Source organism: Thamnophis sirtalis, unplaced genomic scaffold (genome assembly GCF_051295495.1).
Source record: "Thamnophis sirtalis isolate CommonGarterSnake01/CBP01778 unplaced genomic scaffold, rThaSir2_p1.2 scaffold_9, whole genome shotgun sequence".
NCBI lineage: Eukaryota > Metazoa > Chordata > Lepidosauria > Squamata > Natricidae > Thamnophis > Thamnophis sirtalis.
This window is the reverse complement of record NW_028261389.1, coordinates 63769924-63780389: the sequence shown is the minus strand read 5'-3', so window position 1 is coordinate 63780389 and position 10466 is coordinate 63769924.

The window sequence follows — 10466 nt, the reverse complement described above, 5'->3', positions numbered from 1 at the left end:
TCCTACCACCCATCTTCTCCCACTTGACTGTAACTTTGTTGATTGTATCCTTACAATTTATATTGATTGTTTCCTAATATGATTTTATTGCTTATTTGTACCCTATGACTGTCATTAAGTGCTGTACCTTATGATTCTTGATGAATGTATCTTGTCTTTTTATGTACACTGAGATCATATGCACCAGAGACAAATTTCTTTTTTGTCCAATCACACTTGGGCAATAAAGAATTATTCTATTCTATTCTATTCTATTCTATTCTATTCTATTCTATTCTATTCTATTCCATTCCATTCCATTCCATTCCATTCCATTCTAACTGAAAAATACATTCATGTTGCACAATATGCAGGAAGTTGGTAAGAGGCATAAGTTCCCAGAATATCCCAATGTCATGACCTCAAGCATACGTAAGTACATTAATTGGAAAAAGAGAGATGATGGATGGATAACAGAAAAAAAGATTAGAATGTAATTAGGTAAATATATCTAATTGATATCTTTATCACAACATTTGAAAGTATCCATGTCCATTAGTATTTCCCATTAAAACAGTCTGGAGCTTCAAACTATCCAAAAACATAATTTCAGTGAAATGTTCATTCCTTATTTTTAGTGCAAATGTGTTTTACACATTGGATTTAGTTTTTTCCTACAGGGTATCTAATGTCACAAATCTGAATTTAGGCTGGAAATACAGTGAGGCAATTCACGTACATTCTGACTTTGTTTTCTGATCTGCAATTAATAAAAGTAAGATCAAAAGCCTAGGATACTATATCTTATTTCCATTTGCTTTCCAGGGCCTCAGAAATACCAGACAGATGTTTTCATTCACTTCATAAAAGCATGCATAAGCCATGAGTATCAATATAATTTTAAAGAAAGAATGCAAGGCTGATTTCCTTCTTTGAGGGTGCTTTCACTGAATATGCAATTGTTATTCCTTTATTTTTCCTCCCAGACCGTCATCTGGGATTCTTTAAAACTAAGCCTCCATAGTTATCCATAACATTAATGTGCATATGTATATTCTGAAAAGATATTTTTTGAGACTTCAAAGCATTTTATGCGGATTACAACTTGTGGGGAAAAAAACATTAGAACGAATGCAATTGTACACCTGTGACTGCTTAATATTTTTCATATTTCCATTGCTTTCAGACAATATTTAGGAGGGGAAAAATAAGCTAGTCATTTCCTTATCTCTTTTGCTGTCTTAGGTTTTCAGAAAGCTGGTAAAGAGATTTGTACCTCACCATACAACTTTAGTACAGTGTGTATGACACAATGCCATTATTTGTTGGATTCTTTGCAAAAAAAAACCCACATATGTACAGCCCATCATATTATTTCCTTATGGAGTAACCAATATTATGCAAAATTGAGAAAAGAAAAATAAAATAGTAAGCAAAGGAAATTAAAGGCATGGATTAAGAAAATGCCATTCATTATACCTTTCCATACCTTTCTATTCTTGCAAAACATCCATTTTTTGTTGTGGAAAAAAAAAACCTTAACTAAGAAACCAAATCATTTCATGATAGATGCATGTATAATTCTATTGCAGTAGGCAACAGTGATCCATGGGCTCCCTGACAATAAACAGTTGGAAAAACAGTCCCAAAGGAAATAACTCTATGGATGATTTATATTTGGTTAGTTAAATTACAAAGAATAAATAAAGTGAATATTATATACAAAATAGGATCCTTACGGAAAAATGCTTTAGACTGATAAGCTATTAGGATGACCTCTGTGTTACTTTTAACACTAGTAAAATCTGAACTTTCTAGATCAGAGGTGTCAAGGCCCGAGGGCTGGATTCGGCCCATGGGTACCTAGATCACCCTGGAAGCAGCAAAGGCCTGCAGTTCCTCTGTCAGCAAAAAATGGATCTCGGGACGGCTGCAAGCACCCTTCCAAGCTCCATTTTCACTGGCAGAGGGTTTCAGGAGATAACCGCAGCTGAAAATGGAGCTCAGGAGCCCATTTTCGTTGCAGAGGGTTTGGGGCCCGACTCCTTGGATATGATTATTCTACACTATCATTCTCATATTTATAAAACTCAGTGCCTCTGTGAAAGGTAAGGATGACTACTGCGTTTGTGGTGCAATCAGAACATTGCGTGTGTTGAAGTTGTTTTAACGCAAACCAAAGATGCCTTTTAAAAAACAAGTTTACATCATATTCTTATGCATGCCAGTGCTGTGTGTGAGGTAATTTAAGGTGGTTCTGACAAGTGTCGTCGGCATCTTCATATCCGGTCACATGGGCGGCAAGCCACTCCCATAAAGGAGGCCACAGAGTAGGTTTGAACAATTTTTGAAACTCACCACTGGTTTGGGCTACCATAGGCACCCCCGACACAAGTAACATAAAGCTGTCCATGCCCACCCTGGCCACACTCACCCTTCTCCCCTGAGGTCAAACACGACCCTGATGCGGCTCTCAATGAAATCGAGTTTGACACCCCTATTCTACTTGATATCAACATGTACGATAAACTACATTGTTGTTTGCATTCTCATTCTTTAAACCATTACAGTCACACTTTAGAAGAAAGACACTTGCCAGGTTTTTATTCTCAGACTCTATTCTAGATACACAGTCGGGAACTCTGAGCTTCATGAGCTTTTTAATACAGGTAGCCCTCACTTGACAGTGCTATTGCAACCAGGAACTCAGTCATTAAGCAAGGGGCTTTGTAAGTCAAAAAGCCATGTTACCATGCTGCTTACTGATAATCTGTTCCAGCAGTCCTGGTTGCCATCATTGAGTGGAAGGATCTCACATGACTGTGACTTCTGACTTCCTGCTGGCTTCCTCATTTGATTTTGTCAGAAATCAACAGGGAAGGTCGCAAATTGTGATTATGTGATCGCAGAGAATGCTGTCTGCTAGCTGTAAGTACAAGGATCAATTGTAACTGCTACTTGTTCAGTACCATCCTAAGATCAAACATTCATTGAATTAAGTCATTAAGTGAGGACCACCTGTGGTTAATCTGTCAGAATATGCATACCATTCATTTAATGAAAGCTCCACACTCCTATCATGTCTATATGCCTTTTCATACTTGCCTTTGATTTTTTAAACTTCTCCATTCACTAAGCAGTACATGTTTTAATATTTGCACTATAGTTTTCCCAGTGCATACCACTCTGAACATATTCAGCATTTAATTTGCAGCTCCATATTCAGACAAAATATTCTGTAGTTCACTTTGCCATGAACTTTTTCTAGTTTAATAAAAGTATAATAAATGTCACATCCAGACTTTTCTCAAGCAAGATCTGATCTGCATCCCCATTGCACAGCAGATATTTTTGCAACACTTCCCAAATTTTGTTCATTGTATCATTTCAATCATATTTCTGCCATGTACTTTTCCAGGACACTTAACAAATTAATACTCCTACAATTTTTGCATAGAATTTTTTATCTTTGGGTTGCATAGTGGAACAATAATTCTTCTAATTACAAGACACAGACGTAATCTTCATATACTAGCTAAAGTAGATATACCATCATTGTATAAACAAAGCACATTCATATTATAACATTTCTGCATTATACCATGTACATCTGCAGTCTTATCATTCTGCAATTTTTTTCCACATGTCTTCTTTTAATGAGTTTTTCCTTTATCAATAATGCTTATAGCATACATTTCAATTCCACTTTTCAACATATGATTGCACATCTATGTTGTAAGTAGGTTTTGGTCACTTTATCAAAACAAAAACAAACGAGATCAAATTTGGTGTGGTGAGAAATGCTGCAAAACCAATTCCGAGTTTGAAAATGGCCCAGTTGCAAATATCTGTCTCCATTTTAAAGAAAACTTTCCAAAAAAGAAACATGAGGAATCTTGGAATACAGTTTACTGCTCATTCCAAAGCTAGGTAGAATGGAATGGAACAGAATAGGAATGTAGCAGTGTTCACTATTAAAAATTTCCAGTTGAATGGTGGTAGCCACCCTTCAATGGGTGTGTGTGAAATGATATAGTAAATATGTAGTTGATAAATAGATATGGAGATAAATATACACCTACATATACATGTACACCAACCATATATACCAGCTATGTGGTATAGAATCAATTGTGTGGACGGACATGATTTAAAAATAAACAATTGTTAAGGAGACACAAGGATTAAAAAAAAAATCCCCTCCCTGCAAGTTGACCACATCCCATCAGATGGCACATCCAGTTGGCACAGGTGAACTGCCCAATGCCCCCTTGCCATACTGAACCAACCACAGCCCTCTGTCTGCACCAACACATCCACACCAACCCAGCCACCATGGGTTGTCCTATACATAACAGTACTGCTTTATACTGTACAATGTACTGTACATTCATCTCTTACCAATACATTGCATAGAATGCTAAAACAACACAGCTTTATAAAAAATCTGCAGAAAAAGAGCTTATATAAATGAAACAATTGGTAAACACAGTAACCTAAAGACCTTCTAAGAGACATTGATTTGTGTGCTTAATGTTTAGCATGACTTCCTGGTACATAAGTGTGGTAATGGTCAGCCTGACCTAGACTGAAGTTTAATGGATTGACTTTTCATAGCTTCCGCTGCACCTCAGCTGTCAAAAGAAAAAAATCTAAGTGGTTTTCAGGCAGCCCGGTCTTAAAATTATTCTAATCGCCTTCTTTTGGGTCTAACCACCAGCTCTGATAAATAACCATTTCCGTAAAAGGAGTAATGAAGAGATGTTTTGCAACTCACAGAAGAAAAAAATAGGGCAGAAATTCAAGTAAAGTTGAGTTTAGTAGAAGCTGAACCAAACATTATACCTGGAGGTATAATCTCCCAGTACCCATTTTGCACTGTAATTTATATGATAGGATGTCATCATTGATATTATTACAGTTTGAGCAATCTATGCAACAATTCAATAGAATACAAGTTGATTTCTGCTATGGTAATGATCACATGGAAAAATTGTTCAAAAAATAATCACTAATATATTTCCGAAATTATAAATTGAGAATTTAATTTAGAATTGGCAACCATTTTTCTTCAGATACTACATGCTCTTTGAGCTGCTCTGTTGGAACCCATGATGTGTTGGGCTGAAACAAGGACTAGATAGAACTAAAACTAGAACACTGATTTTTTTTGTGACAATTTTGATGCTGTCTTCCAAATTTATCTAGGACCTGAAATGATTTCCTACAGATAACTATTGAAATCAACCAGAGCATTTTTCAAATCAGGACCTATATGGTTTTAGACCACAGGTTACTTATCTCTGGTTTTGTATATCTGTTCCCCCCATAACATTATCTATGCACAAATTCTAAGATATTACAGTATTGACTCTGCATCAACTGCAAATGCACAGATATTATTTTTCAAAATAAGAGAGCTCTTTTCCTGTCCCCATTTCCCTTTTCGGTAATTGTGATTTAGAAATATTTATCTCAAAGACAATAAAACCCAATTCAAAATATTGATTTTGAGTGAAATTATGATGCAAAGTCTAATATGTATGTATGTATGTATGTATGTATGTATGCATGTATATATATTGTTATGTGTGCCACAGTTACAAATGCACTCATGTTTTTGTCTGGGTTGCATAAAATACAAATTCAGTGGTCAGCTGGCCACTTCCCCTAAATAAATGCTAAGTAGCCCAAAGTAAAATAAAAGCTTCATGGTAGCGTCAAAGAAGGAATCCCTAGGAAGTGGGCAAAAAGATGACATCCTGAACCAGTGGTGGGTTCCTACTGGTAGTGGTTTGGTGGCCTAGGTCGCTGGAATTGGCAACAACTTAGGCCTGCCACATCCCCGAACTGATTCTCATAGCTGCCACCATCTTGCTCTACCTGCAGACAAACCTGGGGACCTAGGTGTCTAGAAATTATAATTTGGGTGGCCATCTTTTGAAACTTCCTTTGGCAGTTGTTTGCTTGTTTTTCAGATCAATAGCATTAGCAATAGCAGTTAGACTTATATACCGCTTCATAGGGCTTTCAGCCCTCTCTAAGCGGTTTACAGAGTCAGCATATTGCCCCCAACAACAGCCAGGTCCTCATTTTACCCACCTTGGAAGGATGGAAGGCTGAGTCAATCCTGAGCCGGTGAGATTTGAACAGCCGAACTGCAGAACTGCAGTCAGCTGAAGTAGCCTGCAGTGCTGCATTTAACCACTGCGCCACCTCGGCATCAATTCAGTAATTTTCAGGTACTGCTGTGTTCCAGTTGTTTAGTTTGAAGGAAAGGGCAGCAGACAGGGCCCAAATGGGCAAGGAATGAAGGGAATGAAATTCCTACATGGTGGAGAATTTTAATATAACTATCTTTGTTGAAGGAATCATGACTTGGAAGTAGTAAAGAAAAAAATACCCACCAGAATGTGGCAGAAGTGCTTCTAAAGATTATAATGAAATCAGATATATGAGGAATTGAATCTCTGTAAGTTCCACTCTGCAACAACTTGATTCATACCTCCTGGTAAAACTCTAAATTAACTAAACTATTCTTTAATCCTTTGAATCTTGAGATGTAGTTCTGAACCTCTTAATTAAAACAAACACAGATTACGTTTACAGTTTATGGTAATTCATGATCTGCTATTATTACTACACTGTTGACTGACCCACAATTGTCTGCCTTTATATGTAACTCTCAAATCATCATAGACTATTACATGATAGTAGATCATGGTACATTCTAAGGCAAAATCAAAACATAATATCATTCAGAATTAATGCCAATACTTAAATATCAAACTAAGGCATGGTATGGTTGTTTTTAACCTAGCATAACGTTTTAAATATTTTTATCCCACCTTTATTATTTTTATAAATAACTTAAGGTGTACCTAATAACATAACTAATATTCCTTCCTACTATTTTTTCCAACAACAACCTTGTGAGGTAAGTTGGGTTGAAAAATAATGACTGGTTGCTGTAGTTTTCTTGGCACATTTTTTTGGATGTAATTGGTTATTGCCTCCTTCCTAGACTCAGAGAGAGTGACTGGCTCAAGGTCACCCAGCCAGCTTTCATTACTAAGGCAGGACTAGAACTCACAATCTCATGGTTTCTAGCCTGGTGCTTTAATCACTAGAACAAACTGGCTCTTGTGTCATTTGTGTGTGTGTGTGTTTGTGTGTGTGTGTGTGTGTGTGTGTGTGTGTATAAATACGCAAGCAAATAAGAATCCATATATTTATTTTGAAAGAAAAAATGAATTGCAAGTGGAGGAAAATGACTTACTGATAAAACTTATTTTTTTAAAAAAACTGAAAATGGTTTCACATATCTCTAGATTACTTGTAAGCATGAATATTCAAGGATGATTAAGGCAGTATTTGAAATTCAGTTTTGATGCTAAATTTCAACATGTATATTGCCTTTGGGCAATTATGAAGCTCACCAGGAGGCCAATGGCAAATCAATTTTTACCTGCCCCTTCACAATTTATAAACTGGAATGGAATGCAGTTAGGATTTACATACACACAAATATGCTCATCACACACTGTTGGAATGTAGTACATATCTCACGGGAAAGAAAGTTGTGAAAACAAATGAGTAGACATTGTTGACTTGTGAATGAAGACCAAAGTAATAGGGTTTAAGAACTTTTCCTTTTCTAGTGCAGGAGCTGTTCCCATCAACTCATTATGGTGATGGAGTTCCTTCCTGCCCAAACGCTAGAACGATGGGTTTTTCATTCATAGCACCATTTTTAAGGAATTCACCCCAAAATTATACTTTTAAAAATACAGCAGTCATTATTTCATTTAAACAAGCTGAATTAGCCATGGAGTTATCAACAACGTCTCTTGAACGTTAGAACATTAAAAAGGTTTTCCATCAAGGCTTCATAAGAATTAGCTTAGGAACAGATGGACCAGCATTGCATTCTGAAAGCTATACTTCAGTACAACTGGATTGCAACAGGTTTGAGAAAGCTGAAATAGACTGAATTAGATGAACAAGTAGCATAATCTGATATAAATTAGCATCTTCTGATTATAGTTTAGCTCAGTAAGAATGGTAACATTATCATTGTTACTCAATCCTGCAGAAGAATCATTAAAACATTTTATATCACAGCTAAAATGTGTGTGTGTGTGAGAGAGAGAGAGAGAGAGGGAGGGAGGGAGGGGGAGAGAGGGGGGAGGGAGGGAGGGAAAAATATTGTTCTTATTTATTTCAAAATAGCAGACTTTCTTGTATGGTGAGACTGAGTGAGTCTTCAAATGGGAAAAAGTAGTATGCAAAAAGTAGAAGTGCCAGAAAATATATGCACAAAAAACATAGGATAGGAAATAATAAAAATGAAATGCAGTTAATTCTATATGATGAGCATCAGTGATTTGCAAAGTTTAGGATTCAATGATTTTAGAATACAGCTTGTCCATTTTTTTTTCAAATCACAGAGGGGTACCCAACTCCATCTCCACTGAATATGGGCAACCTCCAAAAATACTGGTTATATTACAGTACAGTACTGGACATTGAAAAGAGGAAGAAAGGAGCAATGTGTGAATTGTGACTGCTTTTTTTTAACCTCTTCTGTGGTTTACTATCTTACATCTGATTCCACAGCCTAACATTATTCAAATGGCTATTTATATTTGTGTACATGTCCTAGAGTAACATTGCCAATACACTACAGTCTCTGCATTGTAAATGTTTTCCAGTGCAAACAAGAGAAGCTAGTTTCCCAGCCAAGAAACAGACATGAGCAGGAAGTGATCTCAGTAGGCATATCCTTCACTTCTGGAGTTAATTTTGCTGGAGCCAAAAGTCATATGAGGACACAGTTAACAGCTTAAAGTTTAACACGGGAGTAAATAAAGCAGCCTGCAAATTAAAAGGAATGCTAAAGCCATTTGAATCTTGGCCGGTGCTCTTTTTGAAAATCTCTAATTTTGCATCTGACTTGAGAACACCACTTTTTCATACGATAAACACACACGATTGCCATATGTGAGATACTTGAAGATATTTCTAGTGGCTTCATATATTGGTTAACACATAGTAATTGGCATGAAGATATCCCAGCCTGATTGTTGTGTTTTGTGAGAAACAGTTTTCAAGCCAAAAGTCTCAGGTCCTTCTCTTTAGTTTTTATGGAGGGCAAGTTTCCAAACCTTGCACCCATTCATTTCCCAAACATTTATAATGCAATTTTGAATGAAATCAAAAGACATTCATTATGTGTCTCCCTTTCCATGTTGGAGCTGATATTCCCAGGCTTTCTTGTATGGGGTTATGTTTATATTGGTATTTCTGTTCTGGCATCCTTAAATTGTATAGCTCAACAGTGTTCTTGCTGGCTCCAAAGTGGCTAGTAACTGTGTGTCCATTGCTTGTCTGGTTCCCACAAACATCTGACTCACTGCAGGTCATTGACTAACAAAAATCGCTCCTCCTCAGAATACAATGAAATTGCTTATAAGGTTATTTCTTCCCCCAATCCTTCAAATCCATGGATTTGACTAGCAGTTTGCAAAAAGAAAAGATACCGATAAGAAATATTGATTGGAAAGAAATAAACAGTGCTCACAATCATAGTGGTATGGCAATGAATCTTTATAAAGCCTTCCAAGTAACTGTTGGTTTGATGGCTTTCAATCAAAACTACACAAAGAAGCTGTTCGGAATGGTTGCAAATCTGACATTAAGACAACACTACTACATTATGGAAGGTTTTTTTTACACAGTGATGAAAGGTGTGAAGGAAAATCAATGATAAAGTATTTAAGAACATGGCAGCTTTATGAACATAATTTTGCATATAGCCCCCAGAAGCCCTCCGCTGCTGAAATTAGAAAATGATAAGTACACAGGGCATAATCAGACTGATTAATTTCATTTGAATTTAAGATAAATGGAATTTAAATAACACAAACATGAGATTTTCCCCGTGTTAAAGGAGTGTCTTCCTCCTAATTTCTGGAATTAATCAGAAGTTAACTTTTCCCTCCCTGAAGTTTTAAAAAAAAATCCTAGAATGTTCCTTTTGGTAAGAGTTCCATTTGAGACAGGACCTACAGCATATTTTTATGTGTCATATTTATATGATCTTTCTCACAAATATATGACTCTGGACAGCATGACAATGAATTTAAAAGAAAAATAAATATATAAAAATAGTCATAATTAAAAGCTATAAAAACCACACAAGTAGATGTTAGGCATAGTAAGGGAGTCATTGCACAATCTCTCTGGTCACCTGGGAACCCCAGGCCTGATGATAGAGCCATCGGGTTTTGAGGGATTTCTGGAATGTTTGAAAAGGATACTTCTCCCCCTACTTCCGAGGGGAGAAACATCATTCAGTTTGATGAATGATGATTTTATCAGCATTTACCTTACTGTGCTTCGTTTAGATTAGATTAGATTAGATTAGATTAACAGAATTGGAAGGGACCTTGGAGGTCATCTAGTCCCCCCCAGCAGACCCTACA